This window comes from Carcharodon carcharias, chromosome 8 (assembly GCF_017639515.1).
Source record: "Carcharodon carcharias isolate sCarCar2 chromosome 8, sCarCar2.pri, whole genome shotgun sequence".
NCBI classification, from domain to species: Eukaryota; Metazoa; Chordata; class Chondrichthyes; order Lamniformes; family Lamnidae; genus Carcharodon; species Carcharodon carcharias.
In genome coordinates, this window is record NC_054474.1 from 83,197,601 (window position 1) to 83,219,704 (window position 22,104).

A 22,104-nucleotide genomic window follows, 5' to 3' on the forward strand; every position below is an offset into this window, starting at 1 on the left:
GTTTTGATGTCACTGTCCTAGTTATTGTCCCAGCTAGGGAAGTCAGTTCATCTGTTAGTCATCTAGTTTTGTGATTATTATGTGGGTATGAGATTCCACCAGGATGAGTGCGGGGATGCAGTGGCGTAGTGGTATTATCACTGGAGCGGTAATCCAGAGACCCAGGGTAATGCTCTGGGTACCTGGGTTTGAATCCCACCACAGCAGATGGTAGAATTTGAATTAGAAAAAAAGAATCTGAAATTAAAAGTCCAACGATGACCATTAAAACAATTGTCACAAAAACCAATCTGGTTCACCAATGTCCTTTAGGAAGGAAATCTGCCATCCTCACCTGGTCTGGCCTACATGTGACTCCTGGTCGACTCTTAACTGCCCTCTGAAATGGCTGAGCAAGCCACTCAGCTGCATCAAACTGCTAAAAAGTTAATAAAAAGGAATGAAACAAGATGGACCACCCAGCATCAACCTAAGCAGTGGAAACAACAACGACAGCCCTGCAAAGTCCTCCTTACTAAAATGTGGGGGCTTGTGCCAAAATTGGGACATCTGTCTCACAGAGTAGTCAGGCAAAAGCCTAACATGTCATACTCATGGAATCATACCTTACAGATCAGACCTCAGACACCACCATCACCATCCCTGGGTATGTACTGTCCCGCCAGCAGGACAGTTCCAGCACTGTGGCAGCACAGTGGTATACAGTCAGAAGGGAGATCCTCAGAGTCCTCAACATTGATTCCAGCCTCCATGAAGTCTCATGGCATCAGGTCAAACATGGGCAAGGAAACCTCCTACTGATTACTATATCCCACCCCTGCTTAGCTGATGAATCAGTGCTCCTCCATGTTGAACACCACTTGGAGGAAGCACTGAGGGTGGTAGGGACATAAAATGGGGGACTTCAAAGTCCATCACCAAGAGTGGCTCAGTAGCACCAACACAGACTAAGCTGGCCAAGTCCAAAAGCTCATAGCTGCTAAACTGGGTCTGCAGTAGGTGGTGAGGGAACCAACAAGAGGGAAAAACATACTTGACCTCATCCTCACCAACCTGCCTGCCACAGGTGCATATGCCCATGACAGTATCAGTAGGAATGACCACTGCACAATCCTTGTGCAGACAAAATCCCATCTTCACACAGTATACCTTCCATCGTGTTGTGTGGGATAGATTTTGGATAGACTTAGCAACTCAAGACTGGACATCCATGAAGCGCTGTGGACAATCAGCAGCAGCAGAATTGTACTCAAACACAATCTGCAACCTGGCATATCCCCATGACCAGCAAGCCAGGGGAACAATCCTGGTTCAATGAAGAGTGCAGGAGGGTATGCCAGGAGCAGCACCAGGCATACCTAAAAATGAGGTGTCAACCTGGTGAAGCTACAACACAGGACTACTTGCATGCCAAACCGCATAAGTAGTAAGTGGCAGACAGAGCTAAGTGATCCCACAACCATTGGATCAGATATAAGCTCTGCAGATCTGCCACATCCAGTCGTGAATGGTGGAGGACAAATGAACAACTCACTGGAGTAGGGGGCTCCACAAATATCCCCATCCTCAATTATGAGGGAGCCCAGCACATTAATGCAAAAGATATGGCTGAAGCATTCACAACAATCTTCAGCCAGAAGTGCCGAGTGGATGATCCATCTCAGCCTCCTCTGGAGGTCCTGATCATCACAGATGCTAGTCTTCAGCCAATTCTATTCACTCCATCCGATCGAGAAACGGCAGAAGGCACTGGATACTGCAAAAGCTGTGAGCCCTGACAAGATTCCGGCAATAGTACTAAAGACTTGTACTTCAGAACTTGACACACTCCTAGCCAAGCTGTTCCAATACAGCTACAACACTAAAATCCAACCAGCAATGTGGAAAATTGCCCAGGTATGACCTGTACACAAAAGGCAGGACAAATCCAACCCGGCCAATTACCACCCCATCAATCTACTCTCAGTGCTATCAAGCGGCCCTTGCTTAGCAATAACCTGCTCACTGATGATCAGTTTGGGTTTCACCAGGGCCACTCAGCTCCTGACCCCATTACAGTCTTGGCTCAAACATGGACAAAAGAGCTGAACTCCTGAGGTGAGGTGAGAATGACTGCCCTTGATGTCAAGGCAACATTTGACCAAATGTGGCATCAAGGAGCCTTAGCAAAACTGGAGTCAATGGAAATCAGGGGGAAAACTCTCCTCTGATTGGAATCATACCTAGCACAAGGAAGATGATTGTAGTTGTTGGAGGTCAATCATCTCAGTTCCAGGACGAGTGCAGGCGTTCCTCAGGGTAGTGTCCTAGGCCCAATCACCTCCAGCTGTTTCATCAATGACCTTCCTTCCATCATAAAGTCAGAAGTGCGGATGTTCGCTGGCGATTGCACAATGTTCAGCACCATTCGCAACTCCTCATGTACTGAAGCAGTCCATGTCCAAATGCAGCAAGACCTGGACAATATCCAGGGCTGACAAGTGGCAAGTAATATTCATGCCACACAAGTGTTAGGCAATGATCATCTCCAATAAGAGGGAATCTTACCATCACCCCTTGACATTCAATGGCATTACCAGGACTGAATCCTCACTATCAACATCCTATGGTTCAGCATTGACCAGAAACTGAACTGGACTAGCCATATAAATATTTTGGCTACAAGAGCAGGTCAAAGGCTAGGAACCCTGCAGTGAGTAACTCACTTCCTGACTCCCCAAAGTCTGTCCACTATCTACAAGGCACAAGTCAGGAGTGTGATGGAATACTCTCCACTTGTCTGGATGAGTGCAGCTCCAACAACAATCAGGAAGCTCAACACCATCCAGGAATCCAACCTGCTTGACTGGCACTCCACCCACAAACATTCAATCCCTCCACCACCAACTAACAATTGCAGCAGTGTTTACCATCTACAAGGTGCACTGCAGAAACTCACCAAGGCTCTTGAGGCAGTACCTTCCAAACCCATGACCACCTCCACCTACAAGGACAAAGGCACCAGGTACAGGAGAACACCACCACCTGGAAGTTCCCCTCCAAGTCATTCACCATCCTGACTTGGAAATATATTGCCATTCCTTCACTGTTGCTGGGTCAAAATCCTGGAACTTCCTTCCCAACAGCACTGTGGGTGTACCTACACCACAGGGACTCCAGTGGTTCAAGGCGGCAGATCATCACCACCTTCTCAAGGGCAATTAGGGATGTGCAATAAATGCTGGCATAGCCTACGACGCCCACATCCCATAAATGAATAAAAACTCTTTTTGTCCTTGTAATTTCTGGCAGTAGCTCCCAGAACAAATGGGTATCTTGAGAGTCATGTGAACTGTAGCTGCCATTTTGTGGTTCAGCAGAAATCCAATTTAAAATAGCAAAAAAAAAAGGCCTGGATTTTCCGGTCCCACCAGTGGTGGGCATCATCATGGGCAGGATGGGAAAATTTGGATAATGGCCAAAAGTCAATTGAATATTGAATATTGACTATGAATAAAGTCAATAATTTATTGAAAATGAGGCACTTTGGAACATCAAGAATGTGATAAGGAAGTATATAAATGCAAAGTATTTATTTTACTCTCTCTTTCTTTTCCAATTATAACAAGTTCCACAATATCTGGTAAATATATTTAATCAAAATAACTTAAAAATTTCCCTCCAATTGCAGGATTTCCATTATTATCCACCTGAAAACAATTATTCGAGTGCATTAATGTGTCATACACAACACAAAACAAAGTTGTCTTGCTACAAAGAATGCTATAAATATTACTCAGATAAGTGTTAATGAGATTGCTTTGGCAAGTGTATATTCTAAGAAAGTTAACAGTTTTATTTTTTTAAAACATAGCTAAAAGGACTAAGGCACAAAATATAAAACTAAAATCATACAGGAAGAGGATGCTTTATTTATGGAAAATAGGAAATAACAGATTTAAAAAATAATTAAATTGCTGGATAAATTTAAATGATATGTGCAAGCAAAAGTGACATGAATTTTAATTCTGTTGGTGAATGGGTAAATGCAACAGTGTAGTACTGAGCTGTAGAGAGCAGATCATATGCTCAAATACTTGTCTGGACTGAGTCAACTGATCTGAATAACGGTAGTGGAGCCAAAAATGATAACAGCATTGAAGTGGAAAATAATGCTCAGGATTCCTGTGTCTGATCAATATCTAGTGATCTCAGTTGGAAAGCGTGCACGTACGCATGGTGTTTGTGTGTATCAAATGAGACCAGGATCAGGTTAATTGTAGCTCCTGCAGTGAATTAGCCTGTCAAATGTAACCATCTAAGTTTACACATGAAGCTGCCCGCTTGAATGAGGTGCTAGAGACTGATGCTATTCCTGGAACCATACCTTAGTATGAGTCAGCACCTTTAGGAAAACGAGAAAGAAAATTGGAAATCATGTAAACGATAGAATGCATCCAAAAGATTTATTCAACAAAACAGCAGAAAATGATTTCTCATTCATTACATTATTGGTCTACCCCTTAAGCTAACCTTATATTCAACGAATTTGCACTATGTTTTCTGTTTCTGCCATGGTTTAAACAGAAATTATTAATAACAATATGTAGAACCAGAGAATGTTACAGCACAGGACCAGGTCATTTGACTCACTAAGTCTGCACCAGTAGTTTTCTTCAGAATATATTTTTCCAAAGTATTTTGATATTCTCTGGAAAAGGTCAAAACATAGGGATATAATTGAGCTGGGTTTTGACAGTATAAGATGATATGGATATTGTAGGAAGCATTCTGAGGGGAATTAAATCATTAGCAATGTTGTAGTCATAACTATGAGTGTAGGAGCCAATTTAATTGATTAGGTGGTAATTTGGCTGCTTGAGGAGCAATTATTCAGTGTACTATTTTCTGTAATTCAGCACAAATTATTCATGAAGAGTACCATCTCAGGGATTGGACTCTACACCATCATATAACAGTCAACTGCTAAGCATTTATTTAATACTTTCATGTTCATTACCATTGTAGTGCTTATTTCCAGTTTTCTATTTCCTCTGTAACATTTATTTGCAGATCATTATTTTATTGACAAGAAAAAGTTTTTTATTTCAGCAGGCAAACTACAAATCATACCATGACTTTCATGTTATCCTTGTACAAATTGTGTGACCTACCTTATTAGTATTTTCCCACTTCTCTAAATTGAGATGTTCTTATACTGTGACTTGTCCCACCAAAAATAATTAAGATTACAGTTGCTAGAATTGGTTGCCTGTCAGGCCTGTGATTCCATTTCATTAAAGCAAACTTATAAACAGAAATATATCTGGCAAATCTTCCACATTATGCCAACTCATACCTTTCAGGCTTGACCTTAGGATAAATTGCTTAGGATAAATTGCTTAATCAAATTTCATAATCCTGTTCATACTCAGTAGCATCAAAAATCCATTGCGACATGTATTCCAATAGCTGAAACTAGAATGAAGTTTCTGCATTTTTCTCACTTTTTAAAATTATATCAATACAGCAAGGTTTTACCTCCCAATTCCATTCCCGATCAAACCAGGTTAGTTATTTTGTGGAAATTGATTTTATCATTGGTATTACCAGGACTGTTACATTGATTCTCCAGCACCAGATTGTATCTATTTTAGGTCTCTGTAACAAACAAAGGAAGTTGACTTGTATGGGTTTCGCCTTCTGAGACAGAACAACACCTGATTACATTCAGATAACCCAGTCTTGAACCAATACTCATGTCTCCCTTCTTGGTGTCACATATTGTATCCTTGCTGGATGAGGAGGTGTAATGAAGTCACTATTACTTTGCTAAATGATGCATTCTTTCTCATTGCTTATGTAAACGTGACCAGTTGTTTCTAGACCTGCAGGACAGGAAGCACTTATTTAGCACACAAACAATCTCAAGGCCTGTCCTTCACCCAGATTTTGAGAAGGGAAATTTGCGCAAGTATCTGTTGTGAGGAAGGAACTAAGTGGATGTCAATCAAAGAGAACGGATGTTTCATTAAAGAATTCTGGGGATGTTGCAGTGCTATGGATCACAGCAGGGGAAACAATTCAGTACTGCAGTCCCACCTATATCCGATGAAACTTCAGGCAATATAAGGAACTTTCCATGTCACTATACAGAAATGCTTAAAGCAGTATTCTACTAAGAATGGTCGCAGATAAGGAAATAGGAGGAAAATTCATGACTCTAGATCTAAACAGTTGGAATTCTTTGTGAATATGTTTTCTTAATCCAGACTTATCAGACAATGTGAGTAAGAAATTGCTGACACAACAATTAACTGAACCAAGTTGGAGCCATCTGGAGAAGCATGGGATACATGGAGGAATATGTTTTCCATAAAGCATAAGATAAATTAAAAAAAATCAACTCATATGGCTGTTAAAAGTCTCTATCAGATGTTGCATAGCAGCATTAAGTGGCATAAGGGCCACAATCAGATCAGCCAAGATCTTACTGAATGGTGCAGCAGGCTCGATGGGCTTAATGGCCTAGTCCTGCTCCTATTTCTTATGATCTTTGAATATGAAACTGTTAATTGCTGAAAATGACCAGAATATCACTCAGTGATATGTTCAGTGTAGACCAGTATAAACAGATTTATTCAACCTCCTCAGGCCTGCTCCATCATTCAATTAGATCAGGCTGATCTGCACCTCAACTCAGTTTTCCTGCTTTTGCTCCATATCTCTTGATACCCTTCCTGAATAAAAACATAACTATCTCAATCTTGAAAGCTTCAATTGTCCTAGCAATCATAGCCTTTGGATGAGGGTTCTAAATTTCTAATACCCTTAATACAAAAAAATGCATCCTCTCATTTATGCTTCTTAGATGCTACATACATAAGGACCACTATTCTCTTCAAACAAAAGGAAAATATTCAACCCTTCTGTCTTTTTTGAATTACCCAGAAGAATGAGGAGCCTATAGTTTCCTGTGGCTTCCCCATGGCAACCCTCGGCCAATCAGAGTTGACTTACCAACCAATCAGCATCCCTTTTCTCCTGTGGATAAATTGTTGTGATTGTTTGAAACTTGGCACTCTTGTGTTTGCCCTGAGTGCAAAATAAAAAGCTTCAGCAGCATGTCTCTCTTTTCAGCAATATCCTGAATTCTCTTCCGAATGGCCAAGCTCTAACTGTAAAATTTTGTCCCTTTGCTCTTGATTTCCCCATTAGAGGAAATAGTTTCTCTAAATAACACCTCAATCATACCCCCCTATACTCAAATGATCAAGCCGGTCTTCATAACTTAACATTCTAAACCCCAGCATCATTCTGGTGAATTTGTGCCACACCTTCTCCAAGACTAATATATCCTATCTGGGGTGCGGTGCCCAAAACTGGACACGGTACTCCAGATGGGATCAGACCATGGCTCTATGCAAATGAAGCATCACTTCCTCCCCTTTGTATTCCAACTCCCTTGAGATAAAGACCAACATTCCATTAGCCTTTTTCATTGCTTTTGTCTGTCTGCCTTCCGGCTTTTAATGACTTGTATACTTGGACTCCGAAATATCTTTATTTCTCTACAGTCCCTGGTTTCTCACTGTTCAGAAAGTACTCTTAGCTTTCTTGGGTGCATAGTAGATAATCTCACACCTGCCCACATTGAACTCCATCTTCCACTGTTTTGCCTCATCATTTAATAATTTATGTTTCTTTGTAACTTCCTGCTCCTACCTGCACTTCTTACTTTCCCTCCTAACTTAGTGTTAACTGTAAACAGAATAATTCAAATACAAAAATTGCAGGATCAGGTGCCATAATTTAACATTTTAAGTTGAACTGTTTGCTGCGAGAAGGATTACATCAAGGAAATTTTGTGTACTCATCACAATGTTCAAAATTAAGCAAAAGCCCTTAGCTCATTGCTCCGTACATGTTGGCAATGACCCAAGCCCCTTCCTGCAGCAGTCAGGCTATCTATGGAAATGATCAGAGGATTCTATCAGCCATTACGTTTAGCTCACTAAAACTTCTTTGAATTCAAATCTTTGACAAGTCAGATATACTCATTTGTGGGCATTTAGTTTGCTTTGTCCTGAAATATTTCTCTTAAGTTCTTGCCAATTTGTGGAGGCTTTGCCAAATGATTATGGGACAGCAATAAGTCATTTGACCATTCATCATTGTTGCCCTTTAACATAGGGGGGAAAGCTATTAGTGTGTTATGGCACAGCCAATGGTAAATGATGCGTTGTTCAAATCCCAGAGGGAAACTTGAAACAACTGTCATAATGTGTTTTGCAAATAATATAAATTTCTAGATGTGTGCTTTGAATTCAGTAATAACAAAGTCTTATAGGTGTTTACAAAACTAGATTAAACATTTATTGGTAAGAGAAATTATTTTAAACACATACATAGATCTACAAATTACTACTATGATAAGTTCTAAATCCTGTACTTAATCTGACCCCTAGTTACACTTTCGTGAAGGCAACAGTAAGACACATTTTAAAAGACCCAAGAAAGGTGACACACAGTACCCTGAACCAGTAGAATTCAAAGTAAGTTTTCTTAACTTCAGTTCGTGAAGAGAGCAGCTTGAGGTCTAGATGAAGACTTTTCACACTTATTAGAACTTAAAAATGCCCACCCTTACACATAACCTTCGCTCCTTTATACATATTTTTCCCTTTGAATGCAAATACCCATTGTTTCAACATGTCTTTGAACTTTACCCCCGATCATAAAAATTTTTCATAGTACTAATCTTTGGGAAAAATAAACACACTTGTTTCTGAACTCCATCTGGCTAGGTGTAATATTTCACTCTCTCTTTTGAAAACAACCTAGTCTGATTTATTTAGAAATGCAAGTGTCCTTTTACACCTTACATTCTTAACTTCCCCCATTTTACATCAAAGCCTTCAGACCAGCTGCCTTTAATCCAATTAAGTCTCACGCACAGGCACATATAGGGCAGAATTTCCCCTGCCATTGGGGGGGGGGATGTTGATGGGCGGGCACATGCGGTCGCGCTTCTGATTGGCACCCCCAATCGGAGGCATGGCGCCATTTTACGTGGGCGGGCCAACCAAGGCCCACCCAGCGTGACGTCCGCAGGGAAGCACTATGCGCTTCCTGTGCAGGCAGGGGAATGCCTAAAATTGAAAGTGTGCTTTCGTGCATGCGCATGAAAGAGCGCACTCATCTCCCTGAGGCTAAGTGCTGCCTCAGGGAGATCACCTCTGCTTTCAAAAATATTAAAAAGAGAAAAAAAAATTCCCTTACATGTCCCCTCATGTGACAATGTCACATGAGTTGGAACATGTTCATAATTTCCAAAAAAACTTTACTAAAATTTTTAAAACCCTACATGAAACCTCATCCTGCCTGTGGATGAGGTTTCATGTTTTTATACTTCCCACCTGGGCTCCTGGCCTGCCCACCAACCTTAAGGTTGGACGGGCAGGTCCACTAATTACTTTAATTGTGCTGTCAATTGCCTCAATTGGTTATTGACAGGTTGACGGGCACGCAACTGATTTTGCTGCGCCCGCACCTTCCGGAAAATTTAAATGGGGAGTTCCCCCCAACGTCACCATTCATCATTTTATGCGTTGGCGAGAGGGTCTTGCCCCCGCTCGCCGATGGTAAAATCCTGCCCATAGACACATATACCACTATTTTACAATAAATTCCAATAACATTATGAGAATTATTATATCTTCCTGACAAGTGTAAGAGGTATTTTGGCCTGAATTTTACCCTTGGTGGGCAATCGGTGGGCCTGGGAGCAGACGGGAAATGGACAGCCGACTGCAATCAACCCCCAACCACAATTTTGCACTGGCTGGCCAATTAACAGCCAGCCAGCATGAAACGAGTGCCAAAAAGCTCAGCGCTGCTGGGGTGGGGGTGGGAAGAGGGTGGGCAACGATGTCACCACGGGCACGGGTGAGCGCTGCGAGAGAGCTCCCTGAAGGCAGACAGCTGCATCAGGGAGCTGCAGACCTTCAAATAATTAAGTAAAAGGTGTAAATGCTGCAAAGAAAATGTCCATGCATCACAATCAAGCACCTGAAAGGCATACCTCATAAAAATGCTGTTGCCAGGTATTTGTTTTATTTCCTAATGGAGATTTCATCCCGCCTTGGATGAGGTTTGATGAAAAATGCAAAGGCCGCTTGGCCGAATCGCCTGTCCGCCAATCATAAGGTTGAACGGGCCATGAAAAGTCACAGACAATTGCGCTTAACTGCCCTCTTAACTATCGGCGGGTGCGCTGACTTTTACACACGCCCACAGAGTGAAAGATCAGGTGAGTGCGCGAAGACGTCAGGACACTCGCCTGAAGTCAACTTGTGTGATTTCACGCCCGATTGGGTCGGGCGCATGACTGCCCATGAGGCGTAAAGTTCTGTTCTTTCTCTCAGCCAGCTTGAGCTCTCAGTCTGAATCCATGATGAATTTGGGTGGTTGGAATAGCTATCTGGTCACACTTAGGACAACCATGTACTCATTAGTACTTCTTCTATATTTTCCACTTTGACTTTCTGCCAGCAGTACTCTTTTTAAAATATTCGATCTTAGGGATGGACAAAGCTCATATCCTAATTGCCTTTGCAAGGTGGCGGTGAGCTCCCTTCTTGAGCCGCTGCAGTCTATGAAGTCTTAGGTATACGGATAATGTTTTTTTCCCAGCTGTTTGATACCGATTGGCTTGCTATACCATTTCAGAGAACAATTAAAGAGTCAACCACATTGCTGTGGATTCGGAATCACATTTGGTAAGACCAGGTAAGGGTGGCAGATTTCCTCCCCTGAAGGACATTAGTGAACCAGATGGGTTTTTACAATCTAGTAGTTTCAAAATTAATAAGAAATAACTGTTCTGGTGGGGTTTGAACTCATATGTCTAGAGCATCAATTCAGGAGTCTGGATTACTAGTCCAGTAACACTACCACTCAGCTGCTGTCTCCCACTGCATTGCTCCCTTGTGAGGCACTGATACCTTGATTTACTGATCATTTTTGATAAAGTACTTCTGTACTCAATATCATCATCCCTATCATCTTAATCAACCACAATACATAACTGAAAATTGCGTCAAGCGACCTTAATTTGAAGTAACATTAATATTTCTCCGAGAAGTGTTATTGGTACTTTTCAATATCGTGATCATATAAGTTATATTTCTTTTTCTGCCTCTACCAATATTTTTGTTATGCCAAAATTTGTTTGACCAGAACCCAGATTGCTTATACTGCAAATTAGGGTCTCAGAATAGACGCACCGATTGCAGTCTGTTGCTATCTGTGTCATTCCTACACAATGTGAGGTTGTGCTCTAACACTGACACTGTGTTAGATCACATTATATGCACGAGTTTGTAAATATTAATTTAGCAACCCAGACTGTTGCTACCACTTTTATTTCTTCAAAAAAAAATGCACCAAAATGATATAGAATGCATGATGAGTTTCAGCAGGAGGGAATACCCAATGCCCAGCATAACGTGTCTTTTGAATATAATAACAGTACATATGATTACTCGCAACTAATAAACTTCCCTCTTGGGTAGGATATAAGTGGTTCAGCCCATGAGTGTTGCCATGGTTCCCATCAATTATAATTATTTGACAATCTAGCAGGCTTTAGCAGCATAGCAGAGGAGAATCCATTCCAGAATGATATGGCAATGACAGGAAAATCTCATCCATCAAAATGTTCCACATTAGTTTTACCTCAAACTCTTCAGTCAGGAATTTGCTTCATTAGCATTTTAAATAGGGAACTATGTGGAATTCAATGTGTGTACATTTATATTTTCTTTTGAAGGCACTAGGCACAGAGCAAGATCTTCGGTTGATGCTTCCTTGGCCTCAGGACAGGGTACATGGAGATCGATGGTTGCCCCCAGAGGTCAGCAAACTCAACCTGGATTAGGAGTCAAACCTTAGACTTTCTTGATCTATACAACTCCCTGTGTACCTGACCTGTACTGCATTTGTTCACAGAATCATCAGAGAAGTCCTCTCAGCATAGTTCTGAATATTAATTCTTCAGTGATTAGAACAATTTTGCAGTATTTATAAAGAAGTGCCTATTGATATTCACCATTCAGGCTCATGGCTAAGGAATGGATTCTTGCAAAAGATATTGGAGATGACCTGCACCCGTGAAACCATATTTAGTATGAGTTATTTACTTCAGAACAGCAATAGAGGATATTTGGAAAGAATACTGTACTGTGTTAACTCCAGACCTGGACAACATCCAGGCTTGGGCTGACAAGTGGAAAGTAACATTTGCACCACACAAGTGCCAGGCAATGACTATATCTAACAAGAGAGAATCTAACCATCGCCCCTTGACATTCAATGACATTACCATCACTGAAACCCCCACTATCAACATCCTGGAGGCTTACCATTGACCAGAAACTAAACTGGATTAGTCATATAAATACTGTGCCTACAAGAGCAGGTCAGAGGCTAGGAATCCTGCAGCGAGTAACTCATCTCCTTACTCCCCAAAGGCTGTCCACAATCTACAAGACACAAGTCAGGAGTGTGAAGGAATACTTTCCATTTGCCTGGATGAGTACCGCTGCAACAACACTCAAGAAGACTGACACCATCCAGGACAAAGCAGCCCGCTTGATTGGCACCCCATCCACAAACATTCAATCCCTCCACCATTGATGCACAGTGGCAACAGTGTTCACCATCCACAAGGTGCACTGCAAAAACTCACCAAGGCCCCTGAGGCGGCACCTTCCAAACACACAACCACTACCATCTAGTAGTACAGGGGTAGCAGATAGCTGGGAACAGCACCAAATGGAAGTTCCCCTCCAAGCCACCTACCACCCTGACTTGGAAATATATCGCCATTCCTTCACTGTCGCTGGGTCAAAATCCTGGAACTCCCTTCCTAACAGCACTATGGGTGTACCTACACCACAGGGACTGCAGTGGTTCAAGAAGGCAGCTCACTTCCACCTTCTCAAGGGCAATTAGGGATGGGCAATAAATGTTGGCCTAGCCAGCGAAGCCCACATCCCTTGAATGAATAAAATAAAAGAACCAACAGTACTCATCAAGATAACTGGGATTACCATTGCACACTTCAGAACGGAGTACAGAGGAAAAAAAATGAAAAATTCTTTCAGTGACAATTTCCTTGAAACCTGCAGAATTCTATGCAATATTTGGGAAGATGGCTTAAGAGTTAAACAAAAGTTGTTAAAAACCACTCCACATTACACCTTAATGTGGGATTTTATGGTCAGAAAATCTGCAAAATATGACTTTCACAGCAGTCTAAGCAAGGTTTTATCAGCCAGCCATTTTACTGCAACCGTGGCTGATGATGCAACAGATGGAACAGTAAGAATTACCTGCTGCAATGGAATAATATTCACAGTAAGATGTAAATCATTAATGTGGGTGCTAAAATACTACTTAAAAAACTGTAGCAAAGGGGAGAATAATACAACAATGCATTCTTCCTATAAAGAGGTGAAGCATCCCCTGACAGGTTGCAGAATGACTTCTGAAATACATCTGCTGTTTCACAATAGGTTGCAAGGGGATGTTAATATTAAGTTCCCAATGTTTGTATTGCACACCTTCACATTGTGTAACAAGTGATACAGACAATTGCAAAAAATAAAAACAGACTATTGGTGGCATTTATTAAAATGCAGTGAGGAAGTATGAAAACCATTCATTGTGAATCTTCTAATGTCTTCTTGTGTGCAGTCCACCAAACTGCACCATGTGTCTTTCTACACGTAATCCATTTCTAATAGGATAAACAACAGAGCTCAACACTGTAAGGAAGTGATAGTTCTCTATAGCCTAGTTTCAATGTTCAATTATATCCATGAACTTACAGACTGAATACCTATTCCTGACAAGGAAAAAAGGTTGTGAATTATATCTACTGAAATTAGTTTAAGTTTAAAACTTTTTGATTTCTTCTTGCATACCAATTCAAAGATAAATCATTTTATGTCACTTGCTGTGTACTGTTCTGCAGCATAGTCAGTACAACGCTGCATACATTATACCTAATCTAATAGCCATTTTTTGAATCTTCCACGCTTTATTTCATGAGTACCTGATTCAATTGAGACAGTCTTATAATAGTTGGTTGTTCAAGTTGAACATCGATCATTTTGGGAACCATTAGAAAGCAAGGACATGATTTAGTCTCCTTTCACATCACTCCATTAAGTCAGACCAAACATATCTTTCACTTCCTATCAGTAAAAGCTCTAAGAAGGGACTATCACTGTTACCCACAATATCCCATAAAAACAATGTAAAATGTCAGTAGCATCAGGTTTGAAATAATCTATAGCACTAAAAGAATTTTTAATGAACATGAAATAGTTAAGCCTCGAGATATTTTGAGACATTAAAAGTGATATATAAATGCAAGTTGTTGTTAGAAGTACCCACATTTCTGATGTTGCCATTCTTGTGCTTAACGCATTTTCCACATAAAATTACAGAAATGTCAGAATACTATTTTTCTCATTATGTGACATGAATATTTTAATTTCTATACCATTGTGTTTCTGTAAATTTATTATTACTCACACAGAAGGATATGCTGCTTTTCCTGATGACTCAGGTCAGGCAAGTGAGTGATACAGATTAAATGACCATCTGCAAAGCAAACAGGCAACCTGGCCAAGTAACTGAAATACTATTCGACTGCTATTTAATGTAAAAATAGCTCCCACCCCCCAATAAAAGTATGTACTGAAATTCTGACTGAACAGAATTACCAAAAGTGACATGTTGTGGGGTATCTACATGTCACAATGCCCCAATTCCTGGCTCTGTTCTAAAGGGAATCCTCAAGTAATTAAAATATGGAGAGGTATGCAAGTTCCACAAATCCAGACTGGAGTGGCTCATTTTTGTGAGGACTGACGGTGGGACAGACCAGGAAACGTGCAAGGTGGGGGACAAGTGACCAGGAAATAGTGAAGGGTCAGGAACTGATCTTCAACAGAGTCATGGGCGGCTGCCACAGGAGCAGAAAAAATGCCGGAAGAGACAGAGAACTGTGCAGCAGCAGGATATAAAACCTACTGCTACTTAACAGTCAAGTGGCAGCAATAAAGGAAGCTAGAAATCTGGAAGATAGTACTAGCAGCCAAAACTAAGGAAAGTGCAGCCAACTTCAGGGGAACTGACCTGGATTCCCTCCTAGTTGTGATGCACAGCAGGAGGGAGAAGTTGTTTGGAATTGAAGGCAGGAAACAAGGAGGATATCATGTGTACTTAGTGAAGGGAGTAAACGGGGAAATGAACTCCACCTCTTTGATCTCCAGCACATTGCCAGAAGCAGTTCAACAAGCACACCAGCATGGCTTAGGGAAGTCCGCCACTCCCCACACCATTCCTCTTGTAAATATGGCACTCTTTCATCAGATACCTCAATGGTTCTGTAGGTCTGTACTCTGAATCTCTGATCTGAGCTGGGAATCTCAAGGCACTGGTGTACCCAACAACAGACATTCAAAAATAAAAATAGCTGGAAAAACTCAGCAGGCCTGACAGCATCTGCGGAGAGGAATACAGTTAATGTTTCAAGTCCATATGACTCTTCATCAAAACAGACATTCAACACTGCATGAGAAAGAAATCCAGGATATTCTTGGGAGTCAAAAACAGAATTACCTGGAAAAACTCAGCAGGTCTGGCAGCATCGGCGGAGAAGAAGAGTTGACGTTTCGAGTCCTCATGACCCTTCAACAGAACTGAGTGAATCCAAGGAAGGGGTAAATATAAGCTGGTTTAAGGTGTGTGGTGTGGGGGAGGGCAAATAATAACTGTAGGTTGGTCTGGACCATCCACTGTTTGCCTGTATAATAATTTAAAAGCATAAACCGGGAAACATCAAAATCTACAGAAGAACCATCATTATTTTTATAGCATTGCTTCATCTTTTCTTCTTTTCCCAAAGCAAGTCACTGAAGGACAAGAGAGCAAATTGAAAGGAGCAGTCTACCACATCTGTCTAACCAGCCACATGCTCACCTTTGCCATCATTCATACTTTTATTTTCATTTAACAGTGCAGAGAAATACACCCAGAGGATGCAAATAGTTCCAATGAGGATTTTCACTGCGCACGGGGGTGTCACAGTTAGAGTTGAAAGTGGGATCAGGCACTGGGGGGGCAGAGGCTCCATAGAAGTGATGGAGATCTCAAGGGCCCTGCACTATGAAGAAGGAAGCCAACTGAACGTTGCATCTTAAAAGAAGCATCTATTGCAAATATTACGTGACAAGACCACTTTGAAATGATGTCCGGTATTCCAAGTTACATCTGTACTCTGCTTTTTGCTTGCGATGATGTTTTGAGGTCACTTTACAATTGGCAGCATAGTCCTCTTCATGTCTCCATAATGGCCTATTGGCTGTTTAAGCAGACCCCTCCAATTATATTATTGAAAAGATTGTGTGGTCTAATGGAAGCATAATTCTTAGTTGGTTTCTCCCTCCTTGGCATACCTTAATTCTCGGAAACAGGCCCAGCTATTCTTTGAAGGAAATCAGCACCCTCCACATGAGCCAGCAACTGGTTCCAGAAATCCACTAGTCTCTGGTACAAGATCCACCTCCTGATATGTAATCTAGATCTCACCTTCTACAACTTCGATATATGACTCTTTGTTCTTTGTAAATGATTTAAATGTTGCAAATTGTCATACTGGAACACAATCTATTCCTTCATCCTCTTATAAGTCTCAGATCAGCCCAAAGTCTATGATTCTCTGAAGTGTAGAGTCCAAAAGATTTTCGCCTAATTTGGTATCTAAGGGCTGGATATTATCAGCCTTCTGAGGATAGGCTAGGAGGGAGGAATGCTGGAAAGATGGCACAGGAAAGCAGCAGGTGGCATTTCTGTTATCTTCCTACTGCCGTGCCATTAGCCAGTGGAAGTAAAGATAGCAGAAGGCCCAGATGCTTAGAGCCCAATTGAACCATCTAACTAATTAAAAGCCACTTTCTGCTTCCACTGGCATTTTATGAATGGTGGGGGAGGGCCCTCCTTTTGGGGTACTCACTTGTCTATGAAGGGGCCCCTTGGTGATAGTGCCCATCACCTTGGCAACCATGCTGCAAGCCCTCAGCAACACTCACCTTCCTGTCTTGCCAGGGTCTGCCTTACTGATCTCAATGCCCCCACTTACCTGACTTTGAAGGTGCATGGCCATTGATGTGCCCTCACCTTGCTGCTACAGCCCCAGCAATAGCCCCCACTCCCAGTGACGCTGTTGAGACTGTTGAGCTGCTGGCCCTCTGATTGGGTGACAGCTCTTGGGGGTGGGTAGTCATCTTTAAGAGGAACAGCCCCTGGCAACAGCCACTTCATTCTATTCCACTGACAGGTTGTGCCCCCGAGTCCCACTGACGCCGAAGCAGGTTCACCCCACCACCCCACCGCAATGCACCCCCACCAGCTTTTGACCCCCTGCCACCACCATAAAATCCAACAGTGAGATTCTGTATGCTGAGAATTAGTCTAGTGTTGCTCCACTGCACTTTTTCCAAAGTCTCAATATCGCCCATCATGTGAAGAGCCCAAAACTGGGTAAAGTATGCCAAGTAGGGACTGGCCAAGGTCTTGTAACTCTTTTCTTACAAAAGAAATAAACTTGATTAACAAACCAAGGGACAAAGTAAAAGACAGCCCCTTAAAGGGAAACTGCCAAAACAAAAGACAAAATGCAAAGGAAACTTACCAACATTAAATCAAAATGTGGTTAAAGGGGTTGATAAAACACCCCAGTCCCCGCAGTGCCCGCTGAGCACGGAAGGCCTCGACAGTGCCAGCGAACACCGCATGGTCCCTCTCCAGGGACACCCGGTTGCGAACAAAGCCACAGAAGAGGGGCAGACAGTTGAGTCTGACAACCCCCTTGATTATCTGCTGCTGGACCTGTTAATGGCCAACTTGGCCAGGCCCAGGGGCAGATTCACAAGGAGATCCTCCTCCCTCCCGGCCCCACTCTGCACCGGGTGCCCATAGATCAGGAGCGTAGGGCTGAAGTGCAAACAAAACAACAGTGAAAGGTTTTTCAAGAAACTAAAAATGGGGTGCAGACTACAGCAACCAAAATACATGTGGCCCATGGACTCCACAAGGCCGCAAAAGATGTAAGCATCTTGGGAGTCCAAGAACCGGCACATCCTACAATTGTAGGTGATTGCTGCATGCAATACCCTGCACCCCAGGTCCCTGATGGAAAAGGGGAGGACACCTCCGTAGAGGGCCCCCCACTGGGGGCCTCCGCTGCCAGACACCATGTAAAAGGACCTAATTAAATGCCTTATCCTATAATCAATTGTCTCATGAATGAATCCCATCACCTTAGTCAAATTGTCTATTATTTCACTGCATTGCTCAGAAACATATGCACTAGAATGTCCAGATTGCTTTCTTTCTCCACCTTCTTTATTGCTTTTTCTTGAAGAATATACACATGTTGAGCATTCTCCCTGCTCACATGCATGAAGCTGCAATTTACCAAATGAAGCATCATTTGCCAGTCATGAGTCCAATCTGCCTACACATTACTGTTTTTATAAATTTCCTAGATTTTAAAGAGAAACAATCCCAACACTGATCCCCATAGGACCTCACTGGTGGCTGGTCTCCAAACAGATCCAAATTCACCTTTTGCCTCCATCTTTCCAGCCAGTTCCCAATCCAGCTCAATTTATTACCACTGACGTCACTTACATATTGAATAATAGATGCCATTTGTTTTCTCATTAGGCAGAAACTTTAAACGGAAGTTGATTTAGTGTTCAATCTGCGCTAGCTCTCATGTTAAACCAAAATCAACTTAAAGACAAATGGACAAAGGCAACAATTGGATAAGGTCTGATAATGAACATGGGGAATCAAAACGAGCAATTAACTTGTGCATGCTAATTGCACTGCAGGGAAACGAGCTGTCAATAATTTAAATGATAGCTGTGTGCAGCCAGCACTAAACGTACTGCTGAGTGCTTGCACACCTCAGCAAGGGATCCAGTTTGTGCAAGGCTAGCATCACTTAGCGCTAGCCTGCACTACTTACAACCAGCCTTCACCTCGTGCAGCAGGTGCTGGAACTTTTGAAGAAGTACCTCTAAGTGGAAAGAAATGATACAGCATGACGGACAGCAAAGTCCAGAATTCCCTGATGCAGCATTGGGGCCTTGAAAGGATGTACAAGGGTGATTAGTTGTCTTTTATATGGAATATTGGATTGTTTGTTGGATTAAAGCTGATTTGGAATGGTTGCTGTGTAACAGCTTTGCGGAAATTGAGATGGGCAGTGACAAAGGGAAATAAGGAATGTGACCAATGTGGATTGGGGTTTTCTAATTGTGTTCAGTGGAATCATAATCGAATGAAGTGATCACAGTAGCCCAATAGGAAGGGGAGATGTATTGGTTGCCTCCACCCTTCTTCTGCTACTTCACCTCCTCAGCTGCTTGCTATATTCCGAGTGGCAAGGGCCTTGCTCTCATGATGGTTATGCAGGACACAGCAGACATATCAAACTGGGACACATGCTTCAGAGAGCACGGGACCAGTCCAGGCTACAGATACATTGGTTGAACACACCAATGGTCTGCTCTGTGATGTTTTATGTGACAGCATAGCTCTCGTTATACTGATCAATTGGTTAGATTACGTAGCAGAACCAGACATTAAGCAGATAGCCTGCTTCACCCAGTTCTGGTTTGGCGTGGTGGCTCAGATACTGAAAGAAATGCAGTCTGGCGTGGCAAAAATATATCATGAATTCTGCCAGAATTATCAACATTCACCTATATGATGTGCTGAGTAAGGTTGCATACCAACTGCAATTTAATGGAGTAGAACCCTTTGCGATTGCATCAGATTTCAGCATTTAGATGCAGTTCCCACAAAGCCAGGTGTGTGCAGTTGAAGGGAAGCCTGCTATCCTGGCAAAGTAATATGCACATTTTGCTTGTTTCTCTCTGGTCAGGAGAAGATAATAAATTTCCTTCCCTAATGCTGCAGTGGATGGCAAACTGGGAGATGTTACAGATGTTGCCTGCTCCAGCTTAGAAGGATCCCAACCCAAAGAAAATCAGGGCCACAGTCACTTTCACAGCCGCTGGCAGCACCAACCTTGCCCTGCTCTGAGGTTGCAGATCTGCCTGCAAGATGTGACAGATTTCCATGAGAAAGACAAATTCCAAGGGGTGGAACCCATCGTCTGTGGGTAGCTAAAAAAGTTAAAGATAGTATCAAACTTACAGAAAAAGTATATCATTGAGCAAAGATTGGTCGCAGGTCATACAAATATAAGAATTAGGCACAGGAGTAGGCCACTTAGCCCTGCGAGCTTGCTCCACCATTTAATAAGTTAATGGCTGATCTTATTGTTACCTACCACCAATAACCTTTCACACCCTTGCTTTTCAAGAATCTACCTCTACCTTAAAAAATATTCAAAGACTCTGCTTCCACTGCCTTTTGAGGAAGAGTCCCAAAGACTCACGACTCTCAGAGAAAAAAAATCCTCATCTCCATCTTAAATAAGCGACCCCTTATTTTCAAATAGCAGCCATTAGTTCTAGATTCTCCCACAAAAGTAAATATCCTCTTCGCAACCACACTGTGGTTGTTAAGACCCCTCAGGATCATAAAGACTTCAATCAAGTCGCATCTTACTTTTCTCAACTCCAGGTCAGAAGATTGGACAGAATATAAAAACAGCAAAGAATGATTAGGCGATTAATACGGAGGGAAAATTAGAGTATGAGAGAAAGCTAGCTGAAATAACATGACAGATGGTAAGAGTTTCTACCAATATTCAGAAAATATAAGCTAACAAAGTGAGCATTGGTCCTATAGAAACTGAGTCTGGGGAATTAATGGAAAATAAGAAGATGGCAGATGAAATCAACAGGTATTTTGCCTCAGTCGTCACTCTGGAGGATAAAAGTAACATCCCAGAAATAGCTGTAAATCAGGAAACAGAAGAGAGGGAAAAACTCAAGAAAATTATAATCACCAGGGAAGTGAGTTCTGCGCAATTGTTGGACCTGCGGGCTGACAAGTCCCTGAGTCCTGATTGAAACATAAAAGATCCTGAGGGGTCTTGACAGGGTAATGAGGAAAGGATGTTGCCTCTTATGGGAGAATATAGAACTAGGGGGTTACTGTTTATAAATAAGGGGTCATCCATTTAAGACAGAGATGAAGAGAAATTTTTTTCTCAGAGGGTAGTGAATCTTTGGAACTCTAGTCCTGAAAAGGTAGTGGAGGCAAAATCTTTGAATATCTTTAAGGCAGAGGTAGATCAATTCTTGATAAGCAAAGGAATGAAAGGTTATCGGGTGTAGGTGGGAATGTGGAGTTGAGGTTACAATCAGATCAACCATGATCTTTTTGAATGGTGAAGCAGTCTCGCGTGGCCTGCTCCTGCTCCTAATTCCTATGTTCCTAATTTGTACGTACCTCCTTTGTAAAACAGAATTGACTCGCATGTTTCTCTCACCTCAATCTGAGCCGAAAGATCCTGGGTAGACAAAGCTCTTTGACAAGAGCCCAGCTCCCCTTTCTCCCCCCTTCTTTTAGCAGCTTGTCCTCCTCATTGCTGCCTCTGCTCCATTACCCTTTCATGCTGCAGGTCAAGGAGGATAATAACTACAACACCCATGACTGGGAGTAAGTGGCCCGGCCAGAACCCTTGAAGTCAAAACCAAGACCTTTGCTTGATAGCGCCAGCAGAAATTAATCAGCAACTGACCTGAAAGTGGCTGATGATCCTTTTAAATGGCACTGATGAGGGGTCCACCCTGCTGCTGAACACATGTTCAGCTTGCGTGTTTGAGAAAGGGTAAGGGCTGGAGCACTATTCTGAAAATGGCAACGCTGGGTCATCGCAATATGCCTATGCTGCATAATTCCAGCACATGCTCCTAATAACCATGCTACTAACCTCCCCAAAATGGCATCCAGTGTAGGATACACTGGGACGTGTGTGTGAATGGTGCAGACAACATTTTGGAACAAAAAGGTACCCATGGTGCCTAAATAGGGGCATTACAGATCCATTTTTTTTTC

The 22,104-nt window shown here is 42.2% G+C and overlaps 1 protein-coding gene across 1 annotated transcript in view; it reads right to left on the reverse strand.

Moving 5' to 3' along the window:
- The window catches only part of afap1l1a (actin filament associated protein 1-like 1a), a 231,724-nt gene that overhangs the window by 208,061 nt on the left and 1,559 nt on the right, over positions 1–22,104 (reverse strand). The gene's annotated exons all lie outside the window — the stretch shown is intronic.